The 23,530-nt window shown below is 37.1% G+C and overlaps 1 protein-coding gene across 5 annotated transcripts in view; it reads left to right on the forward strand.

Moving 5' to 3' along the window:
• LOC131432983 (uncharacterized) overlaps positions 1 to 23,530 on the forward strand; it is a 701,653-nt gene that overhangs the window by 569,566 nt on the left and 108,557 nt on the right. For 4 of the 5 annotated variants that reach the window (XM_058599679.1, XM_058599682.1, XM_058599680.1 and 1 more), the window contains one exon: positions 2,544 to 2,678. The gene's annotated coding sequence lies outside the window, so the exon portion shown is untranslated. Of the gene's footprint in view, positions 1 to 2,543; positions 2,679 to 16,754; positions 18,044 to 23,530 lie in introns of those variants that run through there. The other variant, XM_058599683.1, reaches the window with a different exon arrangement.

A 23,530-nucleotide genomic window follows, 5' to 3' on the forward strand; every position in this document is an offset into this window, starting at 1 on the left:
GAATTCAAAATTTTTCGTTAAACTGATTTTCTTCAACAGTTTTATCAATTTTTTTCCATCTAGAATAGAAATAGAATGCATCACAACTGCCGAACGCCCGTTAACATTTGATCAATTTCATTTAATATGATCTCATTCTTCACTTCACGATCAGACCGATTTTACGAACTCAAACGTCACGATGATCAGCTTGGTACTCGAAAACGACTCACATATCCAAAAGAGCAAACAAAGCATTTTTTGATTCCCTATTCCGAAGCAGGCCCAAGTAGCAAATGTAACTAATCGAAATTTAAAAATGTTCTTCAATTGTTTTAGAATTATTTTTTATGTTATCTATGTTCAGAAAGATTTTTAAACATATTAACATTGATTGTGCAATTTATCATTGTAAAGTTTCACAATACTGCCGAAAAAATCACTGTAGAACTACTTTCATTACGTCTAAATCAACTATGCAGCAGATCACCAACTTGTCCATATTGCACTAACAGTTGTAGAAGTTTTGCAAAAATTTTCGCATCGTCATGTAAAATGGAAGTAACTACACCAATTGTGCAACTTATAAAAAAAATCCAAATGGCTGTCATAATTGTATTGGACACAAAATATGTCGAAATTATTCTTCATCTCTTGTGGAAGAAAAATTAACAAAATCATGCTCTCCTCAAGATAAAAATTGATAAGCCGAATTAGAATCTTACTGTGAAAAAACAATTTCTGTTAAGTCTGTATAGTTTTGACTGCCTCATAAAATTGTAGTTAGTGTGAGTAGTTTTCTTCATTTTTAGAAAAACAATGATATGAAATCTAAAACTTACAAAAACGTTATGCAAGATTTATCTATTTGAAATAAAAACAAAACTTACAAAGATGAGACTATTATCATAAATGTTGCGGAAATATAACATTACATACATACGCAATGAAAACAAAACTCAATCAGAACAATTGTGTTTGGTTTTCATCTTGCTGAAAAAATGAGCAGATCTGACATCATTTATGAACGAAAAGTATAGTTCACCAAAGTTACTCTCATGATACTGTTTGTGCAACTTGTTTGTACAACTCCAATACATGGGCTTGCCAAAATAATACCTACAGTGCGTATCACAAATGTCGGGCCCGTTGAGATGAATCTTTATACTGTATTGTAATTCAACTAGTTTGTTTAAAACAAAAACAAAACGTATAATATTTCTATCTAAAATATTCACATGTTGAAGTATCCCTTTATTTAGATAATATAAATCATTACGTTGCGTGAACCATTTTTCTTTCAACTCACTGTTACCACCGATGCCATATTGGAAAAGATTGAAGAAAAATTCATTTCGAGATTTTTCAAGTTCAATAAAACATTAGTAGACGGTTTTTATCACGTCTGGAAATTTTAAGTATGTTTGAATATACATATTTTAAACACCATTCCGATGATTCTCTTTAAAAATAATAGATTGTCATTTTCACAGAAGTTGGTGTACAATCATCAAAACACGTTAATTCAAAGGCGCTTGACAATTTCATGCATGTTTCACAATAAAGAAGCAGTTCGTTGTCGATTTTTCATTTACAAAAACACGAAAGATCAATTCTACAACATGTAGCATTATCATTTTTCATGTGCAGGTTATTTTACAAGATCCATTGTTTGTGTTAAGTACAGTTGTATTGAAAATCAAATGTGAAACTTATTTATAAGAAATTATGTTTGTTATGTTTTTGTAAACATCATTCCATTTCTTGTTTACGTTACGCAGTAGATTGCACGAGTTTCACAATTGTTTCTCCGCTGATTTTATTACTACCTTTTCGATGGGATCGACGCATGAGTTTTGCATCAGTTGCACAATCATTGTGAATAAATGTTCGTAATAACGGATGAACTTGAAAGTATGTTGCACAAAACAGAAAATTGCGCTTTTTCATAACACAACAGTTTTTAGAATAGGGATATAAACTAACTTGATAAATTGCACAATCAGTAGAAAAATACAGGACAGCAACTTAACATGCTACTTGGGGATCTTTCCTATAAGATATGGCGCTTAGAAACTCAAATGTATGATGTCAGATGATAAAAATAATTTACACGACTCATCATCATCCGGAACACTGACTGACGTCGCCGTCTACGGAATGTTTCACTCAAACAAATCAATTCTAACTCAGGATATAGTACTCGTTAAGTCCAACCGTATTTGACAGGATTTATCATTTCTGTCTAATGGCTTGACTGGAAGCCGGTTTGCGTTCCTACAAGCAAAGGTTACAAAGCTATTAATGAAACTCTGGAAGCTCGTATGTTGCATATCAACAGTAGATTCCCGCAATGGTCAACGTTTTCTTAAGAATTACACACGAATATCATGAAACAAGTTTAAAAAAAGAGTATCGAGGATGTTGTGTGTCTTCGAAATGATAAACACTAGGATTGCCGGCATATTATTTTTTATATTTTTCTAAGAACTTTTAAATCTACAGCAAGATTGAAGTTTGAAACCCCTAAAAATTTACCTACGTTTTCCTCTATCTATTTCCAGACTATAACTTCGAAAGGCATGTGCTTACGAAAGCCTCATCAAAGAACGGAAAACACTTTTACCCAGCAGTGCTCAATTCAGGCCCACCGTGCGTTGATGTAACTGCAGCCGTCGCGTGTCCTCGGTGTTTCCATGGTAACTATTAATTATATCGTAAACTGGTTGGATCGGAGATAAATTTCAATTGCACATGTTTAATTACAAGCTATAAATATTTCGAACAATCTAACTTGACCAGATTCGTGTTCTGTTGGCGTCGCTCATTATTCATCCACGTATCGATTCCTGCCACCCGTCATGTGATTTCCACCGGTCTGCCTTTGTCCTTAGTTTGCACGTTAGAAGAATTCTGTGTGGATTAATCACACTTCGAAATGACTTAATAATTTCACAACGTAATACCAGTTGGGCTGAGAATTCAATAAACAAAGCCCTGTTGACTCTGCTAACAAGCTCCGCCGAAAATTGCCGGCCTATTAGTTTCTGTTTCTCTTTTTTTCTTCGGCCCTCGAGCATCTCCGCAACGGGCAATTGTTTCGGCCATTTTTTATACTATTATCCAAAATTTAAACATTTTCCATATCACTTCCTCAATCATCCTCAGCCGTTTGCTGTACAGTTATGTCCCGCGAAACACCGAAAAAAAAACACCGTCCATAGTTGAAACAGCGCAATCTACCACCATTCCGCTTTATTTCTTTTTTTTTTTTTGCTGTTGCTGCTCTTCTTCATCTCTCAATTACACGTGAGGACCAGCAAAAACAAGCGCCCTCTCGAGTTCATCATTTTTCGACGAGAGCGAAAAAATAACACATCTAGAGGCCATTTCCCCCTCCTGTTCGCTTTGTGCTGTGCAAATCGAAGTGTCGACCGGCGCGATCCGGCTAGGGGCACTCGTCGAAGGGAGCGGGCAAACGAGCGAACGAGCGGAGGCCATTCCGGGACATTGCGGCGCGCCTCCGATGGATGGAGTTTTTGTGTTCCAATTTTGGACGGTCAATCAGCTCGCACCCATGCCTTGCCTTGGCCAAAAATTTGTTGATTTAAGCTCAAAATTAGGTTTTAAATTAAATTTATTTCCCCGTTTCGTGCGATAAAAGTGAGACCCGGATCGAGATGAGCACCGGAAAAGCGGAGCGGATCGAAATGTTTGTCCAGTGTGTGCTGGTGCTTCGGTTCGACCTCGTCGAGTTCAAGTCGAACAAAAGTCAGCATCAGAAAAAAGTACTATTGACTCGGCGTACCTGGCAGTCATTTATTTCAGAAAATATTACATCTTTTACACATATGAAGACTTATCGATTCAACTTATCAGCCCATTGCCTAGAGCAGTGATTCCCAAACTTTTTCGGTTGAATGCCCATTATTATTCTTTCAAATACCCACCAAGTTAAATTCTATTTTAATTTGAACTACTCTAAGCACTAATGATCCGAACGCGAAACGCGAAGAAATCGAAACAAAATATTGCTTTTTGAACAAATCAACAAAGACCTAATACAGTTGCAAACTTATATGTCAATAAACTTAACATTTTTGCGGTTGGCTTGAGTTTAAAATGTAAAACAGAGAAATCATGAAAAAACTTTTTTCCCAATCCTACTAGGTTAGAATAAAATGTTAATTTAAGACCTTATCGAACAAACATTGGATAAGGAAAATAGACGGCAACTTTCATGCCTTTATCAAATCATTCCCCAATCGAAGAATCAAAGAAAGATTCGATTGATAGGGAGAAGGCTAAACAACGTGCGGTATCAGATTCCAGGTAGAATATATCACAGATTACAGACTAAAATACCATACTCAGGCCCGTACCCAGGATTTCGTTTCGGGAGGGGCCCAAAGATAAAAAATAATGTTACTGAAGATTGCTTATGTACCTAATTCCAGGTGTGCCTTTTACGGGTGCTTTTAACAGACATTTTAAACTTTTCCACTGGAACTGTTATTGTATTACATTTCTTTACGTTTACTGTCTTGTTATTTCTGCAACACATGTCTTAGACCTTCTAAATAATTATATTTTTAGCCTGTGTTACGTTGTATAACGGAGAAAAGTTCTACGTGTTTTTCTGTGGCATACGTGGAAAAACCTGTGTATTGTTCTTAGGAGATTTTATTAAAAAAATATATAGGACGAAGACAATTGAATAATTTTGACATTGGAATCCTATCGATTCAAAGGTGAAGATTTTGACTAACAATTATCTTCACATATCATTTGGAATAGTTTACCGCATAACAAAACAAAATTAATTACATGGTGTTTGCTTAAATGATCAATAATTGACAAATACTCTAAAATACGTATCTTCAAAATCTAGTTGTTTGAAAAGCGTATTTATTGAAATTATTGATACTGTTCAACTCTCACCAAAAACAACTTTTCGATATACATATCTATGGTTTTGGTTTACTTCTTGTGTTAAAAAAAAATTTAAACATTTTAGATTAAATCACCCAACACAATAACACAAGTTTTAGTGTGGAGGATGCACCGGATTGTGTGTGTGTGTTTTTTTTTAATTTATTTAGTATTTGATTCTATAATCTTAAAAAAAACTCGCTTGTTCTCCCACTCAGTAATAATAAGGCGCACTGCACTGATAAGTCAAAGACGAAACGTAAAAATAATAAAAACGGTTATGTGGCCTAGCACAAAATTTGGCTAAACCCTAAATGAGATATTTTTGATTTCGGGTAGGTTGCCGAATATGCAATATATGAATGCAGAAGCACTACTCGATTTCATTCTGAATGATTTTGAAAGAAAAATCATCTCAAACTCGTGTCCAAAATAATCCTTTACAAAAAAGGCGGGTGAATAATGTCAGAGACGTAATCGTATTGACGTGAATCGTGAACCGAGGCCCGGAGGCTCGAAAGTCATATACCATTCGACAAATTTTTTCAGCATTATCGTTCAACAAAATAAATTCAAATGTGTTGCATGATAAAGAGCATCTTTCGAACAACATTTTGTAATTTTTTCGTGGAAAATTATTGAGAAATAAGTCGGTGAAGAGGTATTTTTGAGGACGCTTTTTAAAAATCATGATTTGCGGTGTCCACTGTATCTCAGCGCAGACTAATCAGAAGTGAACAAATGAACGCAATATGGTTAGAGTAGAAGTTTTTCTAGACCCCAAAGTTTCTGCTGATTTTTTTTCAATTTTTTTAATTTTTGGTAGATGTTCAAAGCGAAAACTACGATTTTTCAGGTGAAAATTCGCCATTTTATTGCTGTAACATCTTCCCAAAGTAACAAACAACGAAAAGGAAAATGTTGGGGTCTGATTTTTTAAATGTAAAAAATGTGTGCAAAATTTGGAAAAAATTGGTGCAGCAGTTTTTGAATGACGATAGACACGGACTTTCAAAACCTGCTTTCGAGAAAAACGCATTTAAAGTTTTTTGTCTATAAAATCAATTGAAACAATTTATTACTCCAGATTTTTTCTTTTATAATTTATTAAAATGAAATATTTCAAGAATGTTTTGTCAAGTTTTTAAGTTCAATCAAAGCAAAACTCTTAGGCCTGTGTGCCGAGCTCTTACTTCTTCGCAGTATGAGATAAATAAAGAAAAAGGCCCATAACTTGCATAATTTTGTTCCCATAGGCTTGAAAATCTCACAGAATATTCTTGAAATGTGTTACTATGAAAAAATACAAAGAAAAAATTAAATGATTTTTCAAAAGTGTCAGACCCTACCCGCCCCTTAAAGGCCTTATAGTCCTATACAAAATTCCTGAATATTGTTCAGATTCGACTTCCGGTTCCGGAAATATGGGGTTAAATGAGCAAAAAATGAAAATATGTGTACTACTCTATTATAAAAGAAAATAAAAGATTCATTCAAGTCTTCCTGGTTTTTTTTTCAAAAGTAAAAGGAAGTAAGCATCATCATTTTCACTTTGTCTTTATTTCAAATCAATTCAAATCACGGTATGAAGACTACTGTAGAAATTGGCATAATGACATTTTTGGCGAAATTATTGAATAATAATTATCAAATCACTACAGTTTGGGTCCCGGCTCATTGCTCCATTCCAGGCAATGAAAGAGCCGATATTTTAGCCAAACGTGGTGCTATTGAGGGTGAAATTTATGAGAGACCGATTGCTTTCAACAAATTCTATAGCGCGTTTCGCCAAAGAACACTTGCCAGCTGGCAAGCGTTTTGGGATAAGGATGATCTGGGTCGGTGGATGCACTCAATTATTCCTCAAATATCGACAAAGGCATGGTTCAGGGGACTGGATGTGAGTAGGAATTTCATTCGTGTGAAGTCCAGACTCATGTCCAATCACTACACGTTAGATGCACATCTCCTTCGAATTGGATTTTCCGAGACTATCATTGTGCTTGTGGCGAAGGTTATCGCGTATTGATCATGCCGTTTGAACATGCGTGGCGTATCAACTCAACTCAACTCTCAACTAATAAATTCCTTACGTACAAGGTAGACTATCCAATGTGCCAGTTCGTGACATGCTTGCTTGTCATGACCTTCCTTTCCTGAAACTTCTTTATCATTTCATTAAGTCCATTGCAGTTCTAATTTAAATTTTATTTTATGTCTACCTTTCTCTTCCATGAGTTCAACCAGCTATCTTATATTGAAAAACGTGATTAATCCACCTAACAGTGAGATGATACCTTTTTTATCAATCCGCGTGTTTTTGCATGGATATTCTTCGGTATTTCAGTTCTCATGACATTAATTTAATTATCATTGCTTTAAACGCAAATTGAGATTTTAATCACTCATTGCCCTGTAATGTCGAAACGGCAAATCATATCGAATTTGAATCTAAAAGTGTAACAATCGATTGAATATTCCATGAGATGTTGAAATAAGTTCCACTTTAGAGTTTACGGTTATTTACGTACTCCCGGATCCGGTATTCAGGAACTAGCATAGCCGAAACCGATTCGTAAGCCATGAATTGACTTGCCGAATAAATTGCAATATTTTTGTGTCCAACTTTAAAGCTTTTCGGGATTGTCATCTTCTATATCGCTTTGAAATTTAAATATTCATCATTCTACAATTCAGTAGTCAGAAGTCAGAATTGGATAAAATTGAATTTATTTTAATTTGAACTTTTGTTTCTGAAATTCGATTTCGCCTTTTTGAGAAAACGATTGAGCTGTGAGAAACTATTCGAAACTGGAACCGGAATTCGAAATTCGGTGTAGTCAGACAAATTCACCTGAGTAGCTGTATAGTTTACATTTGTTTCAAAATATATGAAAATCAATGTAGACATCTTTGAGGAATCGTAGTGCGAATCAAATTGTTTGGTGCCTTCCGAAACGAAAACTGAATACAAAAAAAAATGAAATATGTTTATTTGGTTATCGACTATCCAAATCTCAGTTTTTGCAATGACTTAGCGGAAATATATATTGGAGAAGCCAAGTGAAAGAAAAACTAACAGAAAAGATGAATTTTTGGAAAAAGATACGCTCAGAGACAGGACTCGAACCTGCGTGCTTATGCACTCCGTGCATACGCGCTACCATTTCGCCACTCTGATCTTGTTCTAGCCACTCTAAAACGCGAAACAGACATAGTAGCAACGTACATCGAACATGGTCTACATCATTGGCTTCTCCAATATATATTTCCGCTCAGTCATGGCGAAAACTTAACTTAGTCATGGCGGCTTTACGTCAAACTAAAATTAATAAATCGTTATCCAAATCTGCTAACCCGATAAACCTGTGAAATAGACATTTTTATACTAATCATCCTGTATCCCCTAAACCGGAAGTTGGATCTGACTGAAAAACAAGATGTTTTATAGAATATTAAAACTTTTCATTTGAATCTTAGATGATTCTTAGATTTCATTTGAATCTTAGATCTACATCTACGAGAAAAATGAGTTACACAATTTTAATTTCGTTTCACATATCATTCTGTAGTTCCGGAACCAGAGGTAGGAACCAAACATAATTTAAATTTTGGTCTGATAATGATCGGTGCTGTGTGGAATTTACCAAGATAGAATCGCAAGTTAGCAATTATCGCAGAAAATCGAATCGATCATTCGGCTTGATGCTCATACTAGGCTGCAATATTTCAAAACCCTTGTGTGGAGCATTCACAGACATTTTCATAGACACAACTCATACAAAGGTTATATGCACATATTTAGAATAAGCGGCAATAGTAAAATGATTCTATCGCAATTATCAACTGCCCGTATAGAATCGGATCGCGAAACGAGAATAAGCGACCGTTTGTTGCTTCAGAGAGGATCCCCACAGCAGCGTGCTAACCTTTGATTTTCAGACAGGTCATCTAGAGAAATTCGCTCTCGCACTGCCGGGTTTTTGTTGTTGCGATGATATCCGTCTCTCCTTGATGGCACTGATTCAATCGTGTGAAGAGTTGCTGGTGAGCGTTCTTTGATACGATAAAAGCCATCCTTGGTGCTAGATGTATTAAGGAATGAAACAATGTTTAGACCTTGCGTCAATTTTCCTTTGATAAATTTTTATACAAATGTCGTATTGTTTCTCAGAATATTTAATAATAGATTTTTCTCAAAACGTGATCACTATTTCACATAACTACACCACTATTCAATGTTGGATGACTTCATAATTAGTAATGTTCATTTTACATTTGTTTAATCAACGATTTAAAACTTTTAAAATTACCCGCTACACACAAAAAAACATTCAAAAAAAATGAAATAAGAGTTTGCACTTAATTCACTTGATTGCGCTTTTTTTTTTATTATTATTCAATAATATAATATAATATTAAGGCACACTGCTTAAGCTCTAAGATGCCAAGGGTACTTGATTGCGCTTTGTTTTCATTTCAATTCGTGTCACAAGTTTGCTAAGTTTCCTCATAATGTTATGAAAAAAACATTTTTTTCTTCTTTAAATTACCATCAACAAGTTTTTTTTTGGTATCCGTGACATTAATTTAATTATATTATTGATATTTATATTTCAATAAAATAAAGGAAATGAAAACGACCCAATAATTTTTGAAAGTCGAATCGATTCCAAGCTGGTTCTACAACTATTGTACGTTATCTTACAGTTGACATTAAGTTTAACTCTTTAACGAAAAATTCTGGCATTTTGAACGTGACAGTGTAATAGTGCAATATTTTGATTTGATTGCTATTGCTAATTAATAGGATGAATATAGGATCAACGATAGGATGAATAAAAATCCAATGAGATGAAATTAGGAACAGAGTAGTAAACATATCAGATTTGTTTTTAACTGTTGTTTGAATATCAGCTTAATTTACAAGAAATGTGAATCAATGTGGAGCAAAGCGAATTAAGCAGAAATATAAAATAATTAAAGTGTATTTAATGGCTGAATCAGGTAACGTCCTTACAAATGAGATGAAATAGGGAGCCGTTACCCTATGTAAAAACAAAACTAAGCGCTTTAACTCGGTTAGATTAAGTAAAACGAATCTTGCATGTACGTGCATGCTGCTGATAGATTCGTTAAATTTGGACAGCTAGAATGATGGGAATTTTCGTGCAGATGCTTCTTATGTTTCTTGTCTTTCCGAAACTAAAAATCATCAAACGAATAGTAAAGTTAAATCAGTAATTAGAATGGTTTTATTAGTGCTTGCGTGTGGAATGAGATCACAGGGAGCAAGGCTGAAATTTGAACCACTTCATTTTTTCTTCCATCCAGAATCCAAGAAGATTTTGGGAATAAGCTGACCATAGACTTTCTGACTTTTTTTTCGAGCTAAAATAATGATTTCCTAATCTCAAGCCGCTCACAGCTCTATCAGGTGACCGTGGCATGAGATGCATTGCGTTGATAAGTGATCCACATCATTCAAGGGAAAAAAACTTTTTTTCAGTTCTATTTACCCTCTCAATCTGCAGCTGAAGTGGCAACGAAAGACAGAAATATGATCAGCATGATGAATAGTGAGACCCGAAACGAGCCGAACAAGGCGTACCGGAATATGTTACCAAAACATGTGTGTGCGAAAGAACAAAGAATGCATGAAAAGAACCGAGTCATTCGTGTTCCCGAAATGTTGCGAAATCGTCTAAATTGAGCGAGAATTAAAAGCAGAAAATAATTGGATTTTCTCAAACATAATCAACAAAGGCCTCGTCCCGGAGGCAAGGTTCAACAAGAAGACAATGAGAGACCGGAGGAGAAAACGAAAATACGAAAACAAAAAGGGCCATGAAACGAATGGTGCGGTCAACAAGTAGACGAGATCCCAAGAATCGTTTTGTTGATCGGACAGGGATCGACTACATACATATACGAGCGAAGCTCGATTTGTTTGATTCCTGCTTTCGGGTTTCTTCTTCACAGTTGTGTTTTGTTTATTTCGTACAAACAAATAGCCGACGGGTGGAATGCATCAATTACAAGAGAGAACACGGAACATGTGTACGAAGGAAGCCCGATGTGGTGATAAAGAGGAATTGATGAAGAATCGCACCGGATGACGTGAAGTTAGCTCGAAGTGCTTACATGCAAATGACTTTCATAATGCGTTAAAGATAGGCTTCCAACACACAACAATACACGAAGGAAAATAGCTCTTGTTCCTGTCCGGTCCGATGGAAGAACGATAAAACATAAAACCATAAGTATCCGATCAACGATGAGGTCCAAAAACCACCGACTGAAAACACGACCAAAAATACCCGAAGGCATCCGGACCATCATCATCATCATCATCATCATCGGTATCACGATTAGAAAAGAACACGACAAATCTCAGACGAAGCTCGTATGAATAACTACTCATCCCATCAGGGGCCAAGCTTAGCGGCAGCGTGGATTTCTTATTGGTCTTGTTTTCCGCTTGAAGCGTCATTTCTTGAATCTCTCGATTCTCTCGTCTTTCGCCGGACGACCTGCGGGTAGACACGGCCGGAACCAGCGATGCCAGATAGTTACAATGTCGCTTCCGTAGATTTTTGCTTAATGGGATATTTTTCAATAGTATCCGAGTTTTTTTTTCTGATCAACGCATTTTTACGTTACTTGGTGGTGGTTTCCGGCTTAACATACATTCCATTTCGGACGATCTAGGCTATGTTGCCCAATTGAACACCGGAATGAGATGATTATAAAAAGTGTTTATTATAACTTAACTCGAGTTCCTGATTTTTCAATCAAATCAATTTAATGGTTTTTTTGTTTCTCAATCACAAACTTTTGTCGATACACACACAAAAATTGCGAATTTTTTGATTTAGCATTCATTTCATAATTTTGTGCAAAGTGGTACAGTAAAACTGTGCCATAGTTTCTACTTTGGAGTTTACTCAAATTGCTTCGTTCGAAAAGTGGTCAAAACAGCTAACTGATCGAAAATAAGAGAACATTTTGTCGTGAATATGACTTACTTTACTATGAGGCGCCTTTTCAAAATTTACCCTCTGAGAGAGTGATAAGTTTTTGATCGTGAATATCTCTTGTTGTATCTAACGAATCAACATAATTTTTGCTACAGGACATCGAAAATATGATCACAATTTTATGATAAAATTTTCAGTTGTGTGACATAATCTCAAATAATTCAAAATTAAACTTTTCTGAAATGTTTGGTAGAAACGAGTATCAAATAGGATAATTCATAAGTTTGCGTTTGCCTTTATCGTATTTTTAAAGCTCATGTCGTCGGCTCATAGCTCAGTGATCTGTGAAAGGATTTATATAATCTAACTATTAATAGAATCGAAATTTTTCAACTTAAACGTGAATAACAAAAGCATTGATTATTTTTACGTTTCGTCTTTGACTCATCAGTGCAGAGCAGTTCAAATTGACCAAACCTGCATCGGCCAGAAATAGTCGAAAACACGTTTTCGTTCGGCACGTCAGAAAAGACATTGCACTTCGTTGCAAAACAAAAAGTGTTCTGTAAGTAGCAGGAATTTTACGTCTGCTTAGCGGTTCAAATTGAACTGCCGAGTTTAGCACTAAGCAGCTCAATTTGAACTGCTTTGCACTGATAAGTCAAATACGAAACGTAAAAATAATAAAAACGGTTATGTGCCCTAGCACAAAATTTAGCTAATCCCAAAATGAAAAGCATTGAAGCTTGTCAATAGTACACTATTGAAAAACCTGTCTCATTTGACCCATGTCAACACCAGCCAATCAGAACGCGCTCTGAGGAAAAGAACAAAATTCCGAACAGTGGTTAATATCGTAGTGAGTTACACAATTAGGTACTTCTGAAAGGCAGGAATGAATCCCGTGAATCGTTTCTTTCAATAAATTGCAAATCCGAAATGAAATAATTGACATATAAATTCTACTTACTGCTATTTTTATAGCCGTAAGGACCGCCCATTAGTGAAAAAGATACAAACGAAATCACGTAAAAAGAAACCTTCTAACAAAAATTGGATCAGTTTGGATTCTATCGCCACTGCGAGCAGATGTATTGTGTGCCGTTTGCAAAGCTAGTTTCGCTTCCGACAAGAGCGATTACGTCACAGCTGCTAGTCGTTTGCATTAGTGAAAAAACAACGAAAAGAGGACATTGGTGAGGAGCATCACACAAAATCAACCGTTCTAATGGCTCCAAAAGTTTCTAAAGAACTATTAGGATTTCTTGCTCGCGAAACGAAGGTAAATGTTCTCAGTTTAGTGCAAATCTAGAACAGTTTGATTAGATTTGTGCACTTTTCGCTGTGTGAAATTCACATCAATCGAGATCAAGTGAAGCCTTCTTTGTTTTTTTGGCGAAAAATGTGAAAAAGGGGAATGCTTGCATAATTCATACAATTGATCAACTAATTGATATTCGGAAGTGTTTAGGTCAGTGTCAGTTGTTTTCGTATTCACGACATCCAGTTATGTCTCTGACATTATCCACCCGCTTCATTGCCTTTCCCATATAGAAAGGTTATGCAATCACTGTGAAAACCGCCTTTTGAACAGAGGGCCGAGTATCATATTCCATTCCACTCAGTTCGTCGAGATCACAAAATGTCTGTGTATGTATGTGTGTATGTGTGTGTGACAAATAATGTCACTCAATTTTTTAAAGATGGCTGAACCGATTTTCACAAGCTTGGATTCAACTGAAAGGTCTTGAGGTCCCATACAAAGTTCCTGAGTTTCATATGAATCCGACTTCCGGTTCCGGAATTACAGAGTGATATGCAACAAAATGAGGAAAAAAAATAGTCACCCACGTTTCTCAAAGATGGCTGAACCGATTTTCACAAACTAGATTTAAATGAAAGGTCTTTTAGCCGTATACAATTTTCCTGAGTTTTATTTGGATCCCACTTCTGGTTCTGGAATTACAAGGAAATATGTGAAAATTTATGAAAAAATATGCAATCAATTTTCTCGGAAATTTCTAGACAAATTTTCACAAACCAAGAAGCAAATAAAAGGTCTTAAAGTTCTTTAAAAAGCTCCCGAAAAGTTGATCTGAATCCGACTTCCGGTTCCGGTATTACAGTGCAATTAGTGAAAATTTTCAATTTCATGAGTATTTTTTCACAATCGATGGCGAAATGAGGTGCACATTATTATAAAACTTACTGCTAAATTGATCTAGTTGACGGATCTTATTAGTTAGTGATTATATAAAACTACTTTGGGACTACAAGTCCCCGGTTTCCGCTTCCGAAAGCACCAATAATAGTGAAGAAAATCTCCAAAAAAGGAACTCCTGTCGATTTCTCAGCAACGGTTAAGCCGTTTTTAACGATTTATGATCAAATTAAAGCTCTCCGTGTCTTTGAATATACTGTGCAATTTCATCCCGATCCTTCCACTTCCGAAATCATAGGGCGATGAGTGTCAAAACATTCAAATTCAAAATTATGATTCAGGGGAACGGGTATAGCGTGATGAGTAAGTCAATGCCTTTCACGCTGCCCATCTGGGTTCGATTCCCAACCCCGCACATAGGGTCAGAAAAGTTTTCTGGCCCGAAGAGGTGAATGACAACAATGTTAAAACCTCTATAATCAAAAAAAAAATGACGATGCAAAACTGGTACGCGACGGCACGAGCGGCTTTGCTCCATTCACAGCGTGCTTTGTTCAATCTCGTATAGCGTGCAGGGTTGCCACATTAACATTTATATTTTTCAGGTGAAAAATATGTAAATTTCTAATCCTTTTATTCAATTTGTACCTACTTGAATTTTTGAAAAAGCTTTGCACGCTTGTCATGGAAAATCAACGAATTTCATATAACCGATTTCGTTGTATTTTGACGATTTGGAAGTGCTGTCTGAAATACAAATTATTTTGCAACGAGGCGGATTTTCAGTTAATTGAAAAATGGATCTTATTCTGTGGGAAACTTACCAAACTTTACAAAACTAACATTATTCCGTTTATAAAATGAATTACCATCGTTGCAAAATAATTTGTATTTCATTTAGCACTTCCAAATCGTCAAAATTCAACTAAATCGGTTATATGAAATTCGTTGATTTTCTATGAAAAGCGTGAAAAGCTTATCCAAAAGTGTGTGTATCCGAATGTAATCCTTGTGGCCAGGTTTATCTGAAAATACATTTTCTTATCATCGCTACACTTTCATTTTTCAAAGCTACACTCAGAAAATCCTCCGAGTTTTTCAGCCATTTTCACCCTGCAGATAGATAAAAAATTTTCAAAGGTCTGTATGTTTTTGGTTTTTGCAAATTTTGCAAATTTTCCATCGAAAATTTCCTAAAACCACACGCGCGCATGATACTTAGACGATTGGCCTTAAATGACGACACGACCTGCCACTCGTCTATCAAAAATGTATCGTAAATTTAACTACCCGTCAGTAACTGGTAATGTCAAAACGAAATTGGTTGAAAATATATTGACGCTGGCAACAAAGATTATTTTGAATTTCCAGATTCAATTCCTGACGGAAACCTCTCAAGATTTAATAATCTGAGTCGATGGCCAATGAGTTTTAAAGGCCGATACATAGTTATAGTGAGAGATTTATTTGATAAAAGTCACTTCGAGAGTTCGCATGATAGGGTATAGTGGTTATTGAAAATTTCTGAAATTTTGATTCTTATAACAATGTGGAATTGTTCTCATTCAATAACAAAGTCGTTTTGATACCTTGACGTTAGTAATCCTGAAATTCAAAGCATAATCTAAGCAAAGTTCAATTGTATTAATCTTTTGAACGGTTAATGGGAAATGTCGTCTTTTGGCTCGATAAGGAGTTTTGTTGAATGGCTTTGTTCAGATGACCTATAAGTCTCTGTCTTTGAACCCTGTAAATTAGTCTCTGAAAGAAATTGCATCGTATAGAAATACAAAAAAAAAATTTAGAAAAACTAATTACCTTTTTTCAATATTAAGGTAAATCTCTCAGGAACACTTTCTACATCGATTTTTCTTCGGAGTGGCTGATCATGTCGTCGGTTTAAATATTTCACAAAATTGATTTGGAAGCTTAAAGTAAATCTAGTTTAGCTCATATCTACGAAATTGGCACATTAACCAATCTGGCATCGCTGGACAGTTGCAGCCCGCTGGCTCTACGTGTTAACGAAACTGAGTAGGCAACATACGGTACGACGTCATCGTCATCGGAGCTACAAAGCAAACTGCCTGTCCTGCTTGCCTGCTCGCTCTCTGACGGTGCTACCTCTCGGCAGCGCCAACATAATCGATGACTGACGGCGTGTTTTGATGGGATTTTCTTATTTTTTGTTTGGCACCCCAATTAACAGGTAAAATATTTTACAGTCGAACAGAGGCCGATTTTACAGTCGAACACAGGCTGGATTCGGTGATTAGATTAGATTAGAATAAGTTTTCCTAAATTTTACTATCTAAACTGACTGAAATTCAGTTTAAAATAGGTTGTTCTTAGAGTTCAGTTTGAGCTACTATGCACGGAAACGATCGAAGACGAAACTAATCAAAGTCAACATTAATAAAATGTTTCCACACAGAAGCACCGCAATCGCGCCCTATCAGTGCCAGGTTGACCTCTTGGATCGACCCTAAATCGAAGAAGAAGCTCCAGAGCAAAGCGCAAAACGAGAACCGAACGAACGAACGTCCATCCCGATCCGAATCCGATCCGAACCGATCGTCATCGCCGTCATCGTCATCGGCCCGAAACGTTTTGCTCGGGTCTGCTCGTTCGCCTGTGGTTCGCACTATCTCGTGCGCTTAAGCTCAATGCTGTCGGACGGAACGCACCCCTGGTTTGGGTAAACCAGTCTGTCAGTCAGTCAGTCAGTCAGCCAGTCAGTCAGCATCGAGCTGGACTATGGTGCGCGCGTGCGGCTTTAAAACAAGAGCTCGTTAGAATCGAACCTCGCAGTTAGAAGTTAGAAGAGGCGGTTATTTTTGTTATTTTGAGATTCCTGCGCTTATCAGTTTCACTAACGCCCCTCAACGGGATTAAGCGGAGTCGGATTGAGGTTGAATTATTTAACACACGAAAGTATTGACGGATTGGATTTAGTGGCTTCTTCCGGCACATCACACAGCAATCGCGTAGAAAAAAGTTGGCTGACCAGTGACCAGTGCGCGCAATCAGTGAAGTGTGCGAATGGGAAATGATGTGTCTGATGATTTTCTCCTAATTTCAAGCGAAAGAAAAGTGCGAAGAAAGCGTGAAAATCGTGTGATGAATCGTAGATGATTGGTATGGAACGGAACGGAACGGTAGAAAGGAAGAAATGAAGGGGTGAGAAAATAATAAAATTGCAAGCGGTGTGTTGATCACGGATGCGCGAACCCCCCCTCGCAAACTTCGGGCTTCGGTTGATGGTTGGATGTGATTTTTGCTCTTGCTCATGTTGTTGCTTTCAATGTTTTCCAAGAAGTGCCATACATAGTTGTACCATAGTGCGGTGCGATACCGAGAAGGAGGAGGAGTAGGATGCTGCAAGAAGAGAAGAAGAAAAAATAGAAAAGCGCTTGAATATTGTGAGTGAAACGAGTGTTTTGGCATAGAGTAGAAGCAAAAAAAAAGGCGAATGCCGGTGGTGCTGCAAAACGTCGGCAGAGGGCGATAGTGGAAAATCAAAAGCTCAATCTTGACATAGATTCCAAGCGAAACACGTACTGGTGAAGTAAAAAAAAAATATATATATAACAAGTTAACAGCGCCAGTACCCGCAGTAACAGCAACAACGGCTCCGGTAGCCGCAGTATCAGCACAGTCTCGGAAGCCAGGAGCTTCTGGTAAAAGTTTCGTCATTTCATCCGTGACGCAAAAAGGGGAGGATGCGGTTACGGCTGCTGCAATCAGCGACCGCCTGATCAACTCACATCGTCCCAGAGGATTCAATCACTACGCCTGGTCTACGGCCAACCAACCGGACGGAGTCTTGAAGAGATACTGGTACCGAGGCGGCACCGAGGATTTCAAAGGATTCAACTTGACACCAACTACGAGTAGGTGGTAATGTTGAATGACACCACCGCCGCCAACGACGACGACGACTTATGAAAAAAGGCGCATAGCATAACGTATGCTTGATACAACACAGCAGGTACGATGGGGACGTGATTGATTTCTTAAGTGCGAACAAATCGTTTGCTAGCCGATACTGAGAATCAATCCGAGGTTGGTTGGTTGGTTTGAACCCTTAACTAAGTCGAGGGAATCTGTTAATTGGATGTTCGATATGCTCCGTGGAACGTGATATGTAGCGTTCGCATTCGCATTTAGCAGATGCCTTCAAGAAAACCTGGGGTCGATAGTTGCATGCTTCAAACGAAAACAAATTATAAAATACTACGATGCACTTCCCAGCCGAAGAAATGAAAATTGATGGAAGCAAAACGAAAGAATCGTCGTTGGACATATGTCGTCCTTACGGGCGAGCAGGAAATGTGTTTTCTATTGCCCGTAAGCTCGTGCTTCCCTTTTTCCAACAATAAAACAACCCAATTCCCATTTCTCTGCTGCATATTTTATGGCCCATTTAAATTGAAAAATTCCCGATACTGACCGGTAGTCGTCTTGACCCTCGGTCGCCATCACTGAATAAGCAATGAACTTGGACAGACGCGAACCATTGGAAGCTAATAGAAAGTTGTGTGCATCGGAGGACTTTATTTCGAATGTGTAGCGCTTTGCACTGGAACTACTTCAACTACTGGCGACTAACAACTCGCATTCACCAAGTCCGGGTCATTCGAGACTTTGAAGAACTGTTTCCGCTATTCCGCTATTCCGATATTGGCGAACTGCATTTCGATTCTTATTGATTAGCTAAAATGTGTTGCATTCGAAACACAAATATCACACACTTCAACAGCATTACTGATCTCCCGACTTCTTTTTTTCGGAGAAGGATGACCCGTAACCCGTAACGCGAACTTAATTCTCTAGCTGCTAAACCTAAAGACACTGAAAATAATTGCCGAAAAGGTTATGTACAAAAAATTGATTTTAAGTGGTTTCAAACGAAAATGCTTTATATATCCGAAACTATATGCGTTAGACCTTTAGCTTCTTCGGCAAAAATTTTTCTCGTTAGAAGTTCTAAAACTTTGTAGAAGACATTGTTTTTTATCTCTTAAGGGAAAAAAGTTCTTGAAATGAACTTTTATCGTAGTAGGCTTTTCACATTTTTTATTGTGATGAAATCACGAGGTATATTTTTGTGAATGAGTTCTCCAAAGGAACTATGCATATTGGATCAACGGTTTAGCAGCTAGAGAATTAAGTTCACGTTTTACCTTTCTCATATAGAAAGATTATACAATCACTTGAAAAATCGACTAGTGAAAAATGGCCAGGAGGGCCAAGTGTCATATACCATTCGACTCAGTTCATCGAGCTGAGCAATGTCTGTGTGAGTGTGTGTGTATGTGTCAAATAATCTCACTAATTTTTCTCGGAGATGGCAGAACCGACTTAGATTCAAATGAAAGGTCTCGTGGTCCCATAAGGAATTCCTGAATTTCATCCGGATCCGACTTCCGGTTCCGGAGTTATAGGGTAAAGTGTGTTCAATATTGTACACTGTCACTTAAAATATTTTCGGATGCAACAAACATTTGAATCGTAATTTAGAGTGCGTACTAGTAGAGTTTCTTTGTCATGTTAGTTGGTGGCCGTACGAACCGACTTTGATTATACCGGTTCTCGGGTTCCGGTGCCGGAGGTGCATATAATAGTGAACCCACTTCGTTTTCTTAAGGATGACTTACGCAATCAAAGCACTGTTTTATTCTGCATTTTATCCACAAACAATCTCTTGGTTTCTTTCAAAAAACGAAGAGAAAATTTTTGAATAGAATACCACAATATTATATGTACATAAGAAAGGCATCATTACACCACTAGGTGGATTAAAACAGGTTTTTGTCGATTTAAACCACTGTGCACAGTTGTCCGGATCCATAATTTAGGGGTACAAAAACATTAATGGCTTAGCCTTATAGTTTAGAGCTATGATGTCTTCAGAACAAATGATCAGTGTAAGATAAGCCATATTTTGAAGCATATGGTATTAGGGTGGTTCTTATTATTAGGGTGATCCCAAAATTATTTCCCATATGTGTTGAGATAGAGGACTGCACCCTTCGGCAAAATTGTAGGAAAACTTATATCAAGAAACTTTTCCGAAAACACTATTGTAGTATCTCAAACGGTTTTAGTGCTACAGCTATTTTAATAGAGCAACTTAGGGTGTTCCTAAAAAAATCAGATTTTTTGTTCTAGCTTTCTTATTTTTCACTTCTCGTTATTGGTGTCTTTGAATATCTTTTAGAGTTTGTTGAAACCAATTTTTTTATGACTAGCGCATTCAGGTAGCGTTTTCTGAACCGAAGTTATGAGCAAAACTAGTTCAAAAACAGATCATTTTTAAACTGCTATATCTAACATTGGAGCAAATGAAAAAAAATCTGTTTCTTTTATTTGATAGAAAATACTTTCGAGCATGATTATAAAAAAAATGGCGGAGGGGATATTTTTTAAATTTTTTTAAATTGTGTTCAAACATTGGGTTTTTTTCATTGAAAAATGCTCTCTCATGTAAGACATTTATTAGCTATATATATTAAAATAAGGTATTGCTGTCTTCTAGCGTGTTAAAACTAATTCAGCTGCATAATCGGGAAGATGGAGTAGACTCACGTTGGTTGTTACTCTATTCGATAATGCTATTACAGGATCAGACGTTAAAAGAAATCGTTTGAATACATCCTATAGATTCACTAAACGATTGAATTTTTGCGGATGGAACTGCCTATACTTGCCAATAGATTTATTTCGACTCTCTTGCGCTTCCTTACTATACATTATTTGCTATTTGTTTGGTTCCCTTGCGATTGATTGTTGAGCAAGAAGGCTGGATAATCTGGAATAACAATTATCCTTCATCTGTTTCCCTTTGCCACCCAAAATAATCAACTTTCAAAAGGAAAACACGCAACTAACAAAGCAGGAAATGGACAATTAAATGCAGAAATTGCAGAGCTTTCTCCCACACTACTTGGGAAAGTATTTGTATCAACGAAGCTAGTGTTCTGCCTGAACGATACGAAAGTGTTAAACGCCATAACAGGCACACACTCCTAAGCTTGATACATATGCAAGCGCTCAGGAAAAGCTCTGATTTTTTCAAGAACTGAAACAAATGTGAATGATCCAGACAAATATCAATTTGGAATATCGCCTCTCCACGCAACAATTCGATCTATGGACTTTTGCTAAAAGTGAGTTATTGTTTGCACATTGAGAAACCGACATGGCGCATGTCCCGACAAAATCAGCATGTCAAGGAGCGAGAGACAAACATACAAACGGCATGAAAAATAAATCATTGACAACATCCTTTTTTGCGAGCATGGTGCCCTCAGGTGAGTCCGCCTCGAATCTTGTACATAGAAGTAGGAAAGAGAAATGTCAAATTCATGCGCGCCAAAATAGCAGCACTGTACACCCACACAATTGACATGGTATGTTGAATGTGATGCCGTGCGATGGCGTTCCTATAACAGATTTTTTTTCATTTGATCCAATGTTAGATATAGCAGTTTAAAAATGTTCTGTTTTGAACTAGTTTTGCTCATAACTTCGGTTCAGAAAACGCTACCTGAATTCTCTTGTCATCAAAATATTGGTTTGAACCAACTCTAAAAGATATTCAAAGGCACCAATAACGAGAAGTGAAAAATAAGAAAACTAGAGCAAAAAATCTGATTTTTTAGGAACATCCTAAGTTGCTCTATTAAAATAGCTATAACACTAAAACCGTTAGAGATACTACAATAGTCTTTTTGGCAAAGTTGCTTGATATAAGTTTCCCTACAATTTTGCCGAAGGGTGCAGTCCTCTATCTTAACACATACGGAAAATAATTTTAGGATCACCCTAATAATAAGGACCACCCTAATACCATATGCTTCAAAATATGGTTTATCTTTCACTGATCATTTGTTCTGAAGGCATTTTAGCTCTAAACTATAAGGTTAAGCCACAAATAACTTAAGTTTACGTTTCGTTTCGACTCATCAGTGCGTCAGCAGATTATGTTGAACTGCTGACGCAAACCCCCGGATCAACATAAACCGCTGAGGCATTTTATATGGCTGCACTACTGCCACCTACTCGACTGTGCGCCGCGATCTTTCAAAACGTTTCACGACGTTCCGGAACGAAAACAAAATCCTCCTACCTGTTATAGAAATGTTCCAACTACAACAATTTTAATACTTATCACACGGTTTCCCTAAGTGTTAAAGACAATTTTTTTCCATGTCACATAAATCACACGAGAATTCAATCGGAATAAAACAAAAACAAAAATCTAGCGTGATGTGAATGTTGCATGTTGTTGTGGCTCAGTGAAAGCGGCACCCAAATCGTGGCGGCACCTCGTGTCGATCGTGGTGACATCTGCAAGTGTTCGCCACGCTGATTGAGCAAATTTTACACACAGTTCATATGTGAGCCTGTATATCTGTTACCTGTGATAATACTGTGGTGTTCTTCAAAATAGTTTTTGAAAGATTATCCGGAATCGGTTTAGTTGACCGTTTATTGAAAATGACTACCAATTGGAGTAGTTTTTTGCCGATTTAGAATTATTTCACGTTTGTACCGTATATTCTGGAACCAGATGTCGGATCCAGTTTGTGAAAATTGGTGAAACCATTACTGAGAAAAGTACAGTAGTACAAATATTTTGATTTTTTTGCACACTCCGAAACCGGAAGTAAGATCCAAACAAAATTCAAGAATTTTATATGGGACCGTAAACTGGTGCAATTATTTTCTCATTTTTTGCACATTTCACCCCATAATACCGGATCCGGAAGTCGGATCGAAATAGTATTCAGGAATTTTGTATAGGACCACATGACCTTTCATTTGAATCTAAGTTTTGTGAAAGTCGGTTTAGCCATCTCCGAGAAAAGTTAGTGCAAAAATACGATACACACACTCACACACACACACACACACACACATTTTGCGTACTCGACGAACTGATTCGAATGGTATATGACACTCGGCAATTCAGAATAAGGAGTGTATCGATAAGTAGTTAGCAACATTCAAACAGTTATTACTCTGAAATGGCTTAATTTTTTGCAGCGTGTTTTGCGGTTGCATGTTTGTTTACATGTCAACAACAGCTACGCAATCGATTGATTTCGGTACGGTTTATCGTTTCAATGATATGTAGAATTGATCCGGAAACGCGAAAGAAAATTTTGCACACTTGGTGCTCAGAAAGTGGTGTCACGTACAACGAAATTGTAAAACGGATGAAAGTGCACCACACCAATCTCAAAAATATTATCGAGAAGTTCGGTAAGACCCTTTCCATGAAGGATTTGCCCCGATCCGGTAGGAAAACGGGTCCCAGCCAGCCCGACCGGGACTTAAAAGTGGTTGAGTACATCAGGAAAAACCCATCGGCGTCGACGCGGGATTTGGCCAAGCAGTTCAACACCAGAATCGGGATGATTCAAAGGATCAAAGTTCGGAACTCCCTGAAAACGTACCAGAAACAGAA

The sequence above is a fragment of the Malaya genurostris genome, chromosome 2, assembly GCF_030247185.1.
Source record: "Malaya genurostris strain Urasoe2022 chromosome 2, Malgen_1.1, whole genome shotgun sequence".
NCBI lineage: Eukaryota > Metazoa > Arthropoda > Insecta > Diptera > Culicidae > Malaya > Malaya genurostris.